General features: G+C 38.6%; 1 long non-coding RNA gene across 1 annotated transcript in view; it reads right to left on the bottom strand.

Moving 5' to 3' along the window:
* Positions 1–1,395: 1,395 nt before the first annotated feature.
* The window catches only part of LOC115294393, a 38,701-nt gene continuing 30,318 nt past the window's right edge, over positions 1,396–9,778 (bottom strand). Inside the window, exons 2-3 of the long non-coding RNA XR_003909857.1 lie at positions 6,400–6,503; positions 1,396–1,714 (exon numbers count right to left, since the gene is read on the bottom strand). This is a non-coding gene — a long non-coding RNA (uncharacterized LOC115294393). The remainder of the gene's footprint in view (positions 1,715–6,399; positions 6,504–9,778) is intronic.

Below are 9,778 nucleotides of genomic sequence, written 5' to 3'. Positions count from 1 at the left end.
AAAGCCTCTCTTCTTACCTCCATTCCTAATGGTATGATCTGAATATATATTGCCACCTCAAAACTTATGAGCTCAAAATTTATATTTTGAGGTCATAACCCCCAAAGATGATAGTATTAGATAGTGGCCTTTGAGTGCGAGTAGATCATGAGGGCAGAGTCTTCATGAATGGGATTAGGGCCTTATAAAAGAGGCTCCAGAGAGACCCCAGTCTTTCACCATGTGAGGACATAGAAGTTGCTGTCCTATAATCCAGAAAAGGAGCTCTCACCAGAAGGTGATCATGCTGGTACCTTCATCTTGGATTTTCCAGCCTCCAGACTGTGAGCAATAAATTTGTTTTCTTTTAAGCACCCAGTCTGTGGTACTTTGTTATAGCAGTTTGAATGGACTAAGACACCATTTAATTCTTTCCTAGAATTAAAAAAAACAAAAACCAAAAACAATGTAATAATGGCCTATTTATGGAAAAAAAATTTAAATTTCAAATAAAGTTTCATTGATTATCTTTGTACATTTATTTTTGGGTACTTTTTAAAAAATATTTATTGTTGAGAGACAGAGACATACTATTAGCAGGGGATGGGCAGAAAGAGAGAACAAGTCACAGAATCTGAAGCAGGGTCTGGGCACAGAGCCTGATGTGGTGCTTGAACCCAGAAACTGTCAGATCATGACCTGAGCCACGGTCAGATGCTTAACTGACTGAGCCACCCAGGAACCCCTATTTTGGGGTACTTTTATTCCTATAGAATATGTTTCTCATAGTGGAATTTCTGAATCAAAGTATATGTACATTTTTTTTTTAACTTTGCTAGATGTTGCCAGATTTACTTTTGCAAAACTATACTTACGGAAACTTCTACCAATATGTGACTGTTTCTCTGCATCCTCACCAACACAAGGGATTACCAAACCTTTAGTATTTTCCAATCTGATAGGGAAAAACAGTGACTTGTTTTGATTTTTATCTTTTTCAGGTTGAATAATATTGTACATCTATTGTATCTCTCTATTTTTTTTTATTAAGCAGTTAATTTTCTTTGTTCTTTTGCCTTACTGATTTATAAAGATTCTTTATTTATTAAGAAACTAGACCTTTCTGACATATATTTCAAGAAATGTTCTCCAGTTTTTGTCTTTGGACTTCATTTATGATGTGCATCATATTTGTTATATGGAGGTTTATTATTATTATTATTAGTAGTAGTAGTAGTATTAGTGAGGAAGAGAGTTAGTGAGCTGGGGAGGGGCAGGGTGAGAGAGGAAAGAGAGAATCTCAAGAAGGCTCCACACCCAGCATGGTGCCCAACTTGAGGCTTGATCCCACCACCGTTAGGTCATGACTTGAGCTTAAATCAAGAGGCAAATGCTTAAACTACTGAGACACCCAGATGCCACTGGAAGTTTATTTTTTAATCTGATTTTTATTTTTGGTAGACACATTCATCAATTTTTTCCTTTTATGACGGCCTGAGTATAATGGCCCATCTTGGGAGGAAGAGGAACACAAAGACAACCTTCAAGAAGAGGGAGAGCTACAGCTTAGATACCATTTATTATGATGGAAACACTGGATCATCTGAGATTTCTCTGTAGTCATAAGGAAAAGCAGTGCAAAGAAACTACTTTTGTCTATTTTGCAGTGAGAGTGAGGGTGTATTAGAATTGATGATGATGAAGAGTTGAGAGGTAGAACATCTCCAAATGCAACCTGGTAAGGGAACAGGAAAATAGAGGCTAAGTTACATAAGTGAAAGAGGTAGCCTGTTCGTATGTTCTGAGGCTCCTTTAGGGTGTGAAGATAGCTCTGGGTGGGTGGGTGCAATAAGAAGTTAACTGTAGGTCTGGCTTAACTACCTTTTCTGGTTCCACTATCTCTGAGTTGACCTTTCCTCTCTTCTCCATCTCCATCCTCTTTTCTTTGCAGCTTAACTCTAGTCTGGAGAATGAAAATAATCACAACCCTTAGAAGACACTTTGCCCTTGTCCTGGGGTGTCTCTCACTTTGAGGATAAGTGACCTGGGGATGGAGGTTAATGTTTGAGGATGGAGGTTGTTATTGCTGTGGTTCTTCCATTCTGGTCTTACCAGATGACACTTCTCACTGAAATCTGGGCACGAGAAATTTGCAAGGTATCAATATTGTGAGAAGGAGCCATTTGGAGCCCTGACAATTTGACCCTTTCCTTTCCTGTTTAGAAGTTGACTTCCTAATTTAGACATCACCCTTTGCTTCTTGTGTTTTCCTAGATTTCTGATCTTTGGGCATTTTGTAGCTCTAGCTCACTCTACTAGGGGAAAAAGAGAGGGTAAAATTTTACACCAAGCACACTAGCTACATTACTAATCACTCAGCAAGCCAGTGTGTGGCAATAAAACAATGCTTATGTCTCAATCAAGGTTTGAGATTATGCTAATGTGAGGTCAAACTAACAACTGAAGATAGAGGTAGAAATAAAGGCAGGAGGGGAGGAGATGGGTGTGGCAAAGCAGTGGTGAATGAGGTGGATGGAAATGAACAGAGGAGGTTGGGAGGTGACAGTCTCAGTGTTTCAATCACTGTAATTACATCACCACAGCAGCAGTGAGGTTCCTTGAGTTGACTTATACTTGACTTGCAGACCTTTGACGGTAGTTTGTTATCCATGTTGGAAGTAGGGGTTAAAAAGTAAGGATGTAGTGAGTGAGAGAAAATCCTTCCCTGCTGAAGGAGAGCTCAGCAGGTTCCAGGGATTGTTGTGAATACAGACTTCCTCCAGGCTGATTAAATGGAATTAACTCCATGGTCTGGGAATGTACAACCTCCCGTTGCTCTCATCTCTCCAAACCCTTGTTTTACCTCTTCAGAGCCTCCTGGAACCCTGAGGAATTTATTAATGAGGTCCAATTACAGGAAATTTCAGGTTTTTAATCAACTCTGGATGCATGGCTGAAGAGTTCAGCTCAACCTCCTTGAGAAAATGTACATTAAACAAGATTTCACTTGATTTCCCTGCTGTTTTTCCATATCTAGCCCTCTCCCTTTTCCACTCATCTGTAGCCTCTCCACCTCTGCTCCCCCATTTCCCTTCTGCCCTCATCTTTCCACCCCTAGCTTTCACACAGAGGAGTGGCATTCAGCTGCCCCCTTCTTTAAAAATGCAGGATAGGCAGAGCATAGCAGAGTGGTAGACAGCTGGTTTCTGTCCAAGCTCTCCCCAAACCTAATTTGTGGCTTTCATCTAGGTGTGCTGGAAAGACTTTTCCTAGTCATTTCCACCCAGTCCACTTCTAGCAAACAACCTTTGTTTCCTCTTCAAGGATATTTTTGAAGGCAGATTAGAGGCTTGAAAACACTTGGAATAACTCTTTAAACAGGTTTTCCAAACGCTGGTGGCCGGAAACAAAGGGGGTGGGTGGGGAGCATCAGCCCTGAATAATGTTCTATTTATCATCCTGTGTTGCCTCGGGCCCTACACAGCTTTGGGTTCTCCTGGCAAGTCTGTGGAAATTATGTAGACTTCCGGGGCTTGGTCTCCGCGGAGGCTGCTCCTCACCCTGGGAGAGACAGGCCCTCCACCAGCTGCTGTGGGAATGGCACATCTGGCATTTCAGCAGCCACTTCCTCCCCAGGGAAAAGCCAGGACTCCACCATGTGCAGTTTCACAAAGTGATGCTGGGGCCCCTGGGAATGCAGGAGTGGTTGTGAGCTGTTAACATCCTCCCAACTCCTGTGGGGCCTGCAGGCTCTGCTCAGCTGATTAAACATTCTTCATCTGGGGAAGACATTTAAAGGGACCTTTGCATGGCGTGACCATGCTTTTCATAGTTCGAAATTACATTTAACAACGTAGGAAGTCCAGTTTAAAAAAAAACATTTAAGTAGGCTGGAAGATTGGCCTTCATAGGTGTTAGCTGTAACCTTGCCTCTTTGATGCAGTCCTCATCTGCTTTAGCTGGCAGGGATCTCTTTAACAAGTGAAGATGCTTTTGGTTGCAGGTGACCAGAGAGCAACTTGATTTATATTGACTGGACAAATGAGAGCATTTGTCAGCTCCTGAAATCAGGATGAAATATAGGTAGATCGCAGGAATGAATGGAATCCATTTGTGTTAGATCTGGTTTATACTGGTTTTTAAGAGCTGATTGTTCAATATTTTAGGAATTATGTGAGACCTGTTTATGTAGCCAGTATTAAAAGTTAAGTTGTATAAACTCATGACTAAACATTTATATTAAACATAAAGATAAAAGCATCCTAAAAACTCATCACTTCCTAATTATTTTACTGCATTTTGATATTTCTGTGCTCTTGAGATTGCTTATATCTATTGTTCCTGTGTGATAGATACACTGAATAATGGTGGGCTGTTATTCATCCCTTTCCAACTCTTTTTTCAGTAGTGTATATTGAAAGCTTGAAACTGGCCATGGTGGAAGCATTTAAACCATAGGCATTCACAAATGTTGCACATTGGGACTTGATCCAATGCTTTGATGATTGTCTAGGGTCTAGACTTAAAAAAAATTTTTTTTAATGTTTTTTATTTATTTTTGAGAGACAAAGAGAAACAGTGCCAGCAGGGGAGGGTCAGAGAGAAAGGAGGATATAGAATCCAAAGCAGGCTCCAGACTCTGAGCTAGCTGTCAGCACAGAGCTGGATGCAGGGCTCGAACCCACGAACCATGAGATCATGACCTGAGCCAAAGGTGGACGCTTAACCAACTGAGCCACCCAGATGCCCCTAGGGTCTAGACTTGAAAAAGTGATGGAGAAAACATTGATAATGCAAATCAAATGGAGAAGTATGTGATGTCTGTGTTGTTACATTGTAAATGGCATCAAAGAAAATGAGAAAACATTCTTTGAATTTTTGGAGGACTGTTCTCTGCTGTCTTTGAACTAGGACAGATTTGCAAATGGCCACTTACCTGGAACTTATGTCACTAGTTGTATCTGACGGGTAGGAACTTTATTGTTTTTATTGCCTGTGTTTTACTTGGGGGAGAAATAACCATTATCATCTCTTCACCGTACTGCATTGCTTTTCTTGTGGATGGGAAAGAGATTTAATTGGGGATTATCTTGGTGCCCTTCAAATCCAGGCCAGCATCTGTCTATCTCCAAGGAATCAGGCAGCAAGTTTGATGTGTGCACATTTTTCCTCCATCAGATTCTTTGGCCCATGGCCTTTATCATCATTGTTGTTTACTGATGCTGGCAGACAACTTGGCCCTTTTTGCCATCCTGGGTCATAAGTAGAGAAATTCATGAAGTTCTTATTCAGAATCCTGATTACATATTATGATCTCTCTAAAACTCCTTGAAGGAGAGCCTTTTCTGCTGGGAAGATGTCAGTGATCCTGTGGATTGGCTGAGCTAGTAGAGCTGGGAAGGGGAGGATGACCTTATACAGGTCATGCAACCATTACTACAGAATGGGTCATTGCGCCCATTACTCTGCCTCCATGCAGTTGCACTAGAACCATTTATTTATTTATTAAAAACATTTTGGGGTATGTGCCTGGGTGGCTTAGTCGGATAGGCGTCCAAGTTCAGCTCAGGTCATAATCTCACATTTGATGCGGTCAAGCCTCATGTTGGTCTGTGTGCTGACAGCTCAGAGCCTGGAGTCTGCTTCAGATTCTGTGTCTCCATCTCTCTTTCTGCTCCTCCACAACCTTTCTCTCTCAAAAATAAATAAATAAACATTTTAAAAATTAGTTTTTTAGAAGTTTTTCATTTATTTAAGCTATCTCCACACCCAACATGGGGCTCAAACTCATGACTCTGAGATCAAGAGTTGTGTGCTCTTCCAACTGAGCCAGCCAGGAGCCCCTCACTAAAACCCTTAAAAGAGCAGCATATAAAAGGAAAACTTAAAAAAAATAATGGTATTTAAAAGTACATTCTAATGCCTTATTGCAGTCTTTGCTTCTGCACTGTAAGCTGATTTCTCCTTATTTGGTTTTTCGGGTATAAATAAAGAAATCACTGTGTTCAATACTTGATGATTCCTAATTCTCCCTGTTTATCTTCTCTTCTGAGGAAAACTTTCTTTTAAACTTTTGAATGTCTCCCACAGTGATTATAAGGCATCACACTTCAAACATATTTTTTTAAATCTTCAGCACAGGGCTTGCTCTAATATTTTTAATACTTTTGGTGTGTCCTTTTTAAAAAAAAAAGATTTTGCCTCTATGAAATGTTTTGTATTCTCTCAGAGCTATGTTGATTTCTCTTTTCTCTGAAGTTTTTATAGATATGGTCAATGCTATGTAATTTATTTGTTTCTATTTGTTTTCTATATGGAGTTCTTTTCTACCCTCATCCAAAGTATAAGCTATGGAGGGCAAAGATAATAACTTCTACTTTTCTGTCCCTTAGTACCTATAAAGTGCCAGAAAATAGTTACCATTCAAAAAGAGCTTGTTGATTTGTTGGCTTATTGGCTGACAGCTGTAAGAAGTCTTCTTCCTTCTGATGTCTGCGTGCTTCTGATTTGCTGCTTTTTATCTACTGACAATGGGAAAAATCAAATGAAAACTTTTTAGAACTGTGGACAAAGTAAGAGTAACTTAGCCCTGACTGATATTCTGAAATATTCTTATGAATGAAATTCATGACTGTTAGACATAAATGTTCTTAATGTCTATTTTGCCTATTCAGAAGCTCCTCTTAACTTTTGTCCTTACTGTTTGGTCATTACCATGTTTTGAATTGATTGAGGTTGCTAAAACAGTTCTGAGTAAGTGATGTCACTGTCATGGCCTAACAAGTAAATTAATAATTGAAACATTTTAAAATTAATTTTTAAATTCAAATATAGTTAACATACAGTGTTATATTAGTTTCAGGTGTACAGGATAATGATTCAACAATTCTGTACATTACTTAGTGCTCATCAGATAGTATACTCTTGATCCCCTTCACCTATTTCACCCAGCCTCCCTCCCCTCTGGTGACAAACAGTTTGTACTCTATATTTAATAATCTGTTTTTTTTGTTTATCTCTTTTTTCCCTTATTTATTTTGTTTCTTAAATTCCACATATGAATGAAATCATATGGTATTTTTCTTTCTCTGAAAGAAATATGGTATTTTTATTTCACTTAGCATTATACCCTCTAGAATTTTTTTTTTTAACACTTTCAAATCCAGGGAATAGGGAATCCTTTTGAATCTATAGTTCTTGACTCATAAATGATTTAGCTGCACTTTTGATGAACTCTGAAAAGTATTGTGAAAATGTGATATTTATAATGGGAGGTATACAATTTTGTCTTTAGATGGCTGAAAGGACTAAGTTTTTGCCTTCTAAAAATAACCCAAACATCTGTAAACCATAGTGATACATTTAAGTTTACGTAACATAAGATTTTTTTCAACAAATCTTTGTAACTAATAGCTTATGATTTGGTATTTTAAAAAGTGGTAAAATTCATAACATTATTCACCTTTGTTTATGATTACAGGGCATAAGGGATTTGGAAAATCAACCCAAGTGTACTGAAGAGGGTTACAGTTGTACTAGTATAGATCTTTCATATCCAGGGATTAGCACATATTGAGAAAATATTGGACTTGTTTTTATGGGTAATCCAAGATGGTTTGGTTATTGTGGGCTTTGGATGTACACTTCTTCCACTAACATTTATTTAGTGGCTACCATGGGAAATATTCCCATACATACTCTCAACTAATATTAACCAGATAAAGCATTGCTTATTTTAAAGATCTCATGGGGAATAAAATCCAATGAAATTAGCAATATGAAGGATGATATGGTTTTATACTTCCAAGCAGGTATTTATTGAGTTCCTATGGTATGCGAAGAACTGCAGTATTATTTTATATTCTTGATTATAGATGAGCAAATTGAAGCTCACAGAGGTTAAGATGATTTATTTAAAGCTATGTTGTATAGTCAGGTCTAATTCCAAAGGCTGACCTTTTCTTTTCCTCCCATTGCCTCTACTGTGGCTAAAACTAGCATTTCTTGCCCTGTTAGGACCCCTTCTCCCCTTAATTAGGCTGGGAGTGGGGCTATGATCTGGGGAAAGAGTGTTGCCCACACAACATGGGATGGAGATAGAAGGGCTCAGATCTCAGCAATGGCCAAAATGCCTTGTGGATGGAAATTCTAGCTCCCCAACTTACAAAAAGTTTGAGATAATTGGCACTGGTATTAGCAAGAAGTGCTTTGAGCTTTTCAGATGAAAAGCTCTAGGTGAGTATAAAATATGACCATTAAAGGCTGTCATGGAATTTTATATAAAGGAGAGTGCTTACTAATTATAAGATGGCTACTCATTTGTAGATTTGCTTTCTAGTTTAATCTCTCATTGGGGCTGTTACAGGAGCTAGGAAAGTGCTTAAAGGTTTACAATCAAGACTCAAAAGCTAAGTTTGCATGTCCTGGATAAACCTATCTGCTTAAAATAATAAAAATAATGATAGCCTTTATAATAAGTTCTGTTTATACCTTGTCTTTGCTTGAATGGCTTTAGAGTCTCTGCAAACTTTAGTGTTTAGCAACTATATTATTCACTCATCTGTGACTTATCTGAGCATCTGAGAACATTTTAGCAATAATAGGAACTGACAGGACCACAGAATTAATTAGGCATCTCTGTTTGAAGCATACCTGTTGGGAAGGAGGAGAGGGGAAAGTTGAACATTATTTTCATGTAGCCTAGGTGGCCACAAATTTTCTAACTCCTTTTTATCATCTTAGCCAATAGTGGATGAGCCTTGAAGGTTTTTATTACAAAGTCCTCCCCACCCCCAAGTTAATGTTTCCCTTTGTTTTGCCTATTGTTTATTTTTACATGACCCAGGCAGTGGCTCAGAAAGGAATTCAATTCCCATAAAACATTTTCCCACATTAAACAATTAAAAATTATTTAGAGGAAGAAGAGAGAGGGAAAGCAAGAGAAAGAACTTGGAGTTTTTAAAAAAACTTTATTAGAAATTTGGTTGATATTTTTCTTGTGGCTATAAATGGAAGCCTAGGACAGGGTATGTGCCATGGCCAATGTCATAGAGTAAAGGAGGGGCAGTAAACAGGGATGGATATGGACTGACTAGGTCATGATATGTAGTAACACCTGCTTTATTAAAAGCATTTATTAAAAGCCACATTTTGTTACTTTTTTTTTTTGTCCTGGACCCTGGCTTCAAAGGCTATCCATAGATAGCATCTGCCATTATTTTCTTTCTCCCAACTGTTTCCCCTTCCTCTTCTTAGAATTCTTACTTGTTTATTCAAAAATGCAGCCAGTGAGCTCCTCAGTCACCTTCCCAGCCTCGTCCAAGCTGTGTTAGTTCAGGTAATGATAACTCTTATAATGAATTCATTCCCAATTGTATATTGGCCCAAACACAATAGACTTGTTTTTTCTTGCTGATGTTAAGTCAAAATTAGACATCTTGATAGTTAAAATACATGTCCTGATTGATACAGTTCTATCCTCCAAACAGTGATGCAGGAGTCTGAACTCCTTTTGTCTTGCAGCTTCATTGTCTTCAACCTCTGGCTTCCAAAGTTTTCCTGCGTTTGATTACCCACTCTTCAGATGGGAAAACAGCATGGAGAAACATGGGTGGAAGATTTCTGTGTACCTGGTTTGTCGAAGTGGGCTACAACATTCTGTTAATGTTAGTTTGGCTAAAACTTGGGTACCTGGCCACACCCAACTTCGAGGACTCTGGAAAATGTAGTGGGTTGCGTTTCTAGGAAGAAGACATCTTGGTTTGATCATTTTCCTCCACCTTTGGTTTCTGTGGTTCCT

The sequence above is a fragment of the Suricata suricatta genome, chromosome 6 (assembly GCF_006229205.1).
Source record: "Suricata suricatta isolate VVHF042 chromosome 6, meerkat_22Aug2017_6uvM2_HiC, whole genome shotgun sequence".
Taxonomy (NCBI): domain Eukaryota; kingdom Metazoa; phylum Chordata; class Mammalia; order Carnivora; family Herpestidae; genus Suricata; species Suricata suricatta.
This window is presented reverse-complemented; position numbering and strand designations above follow the sequence as displayed.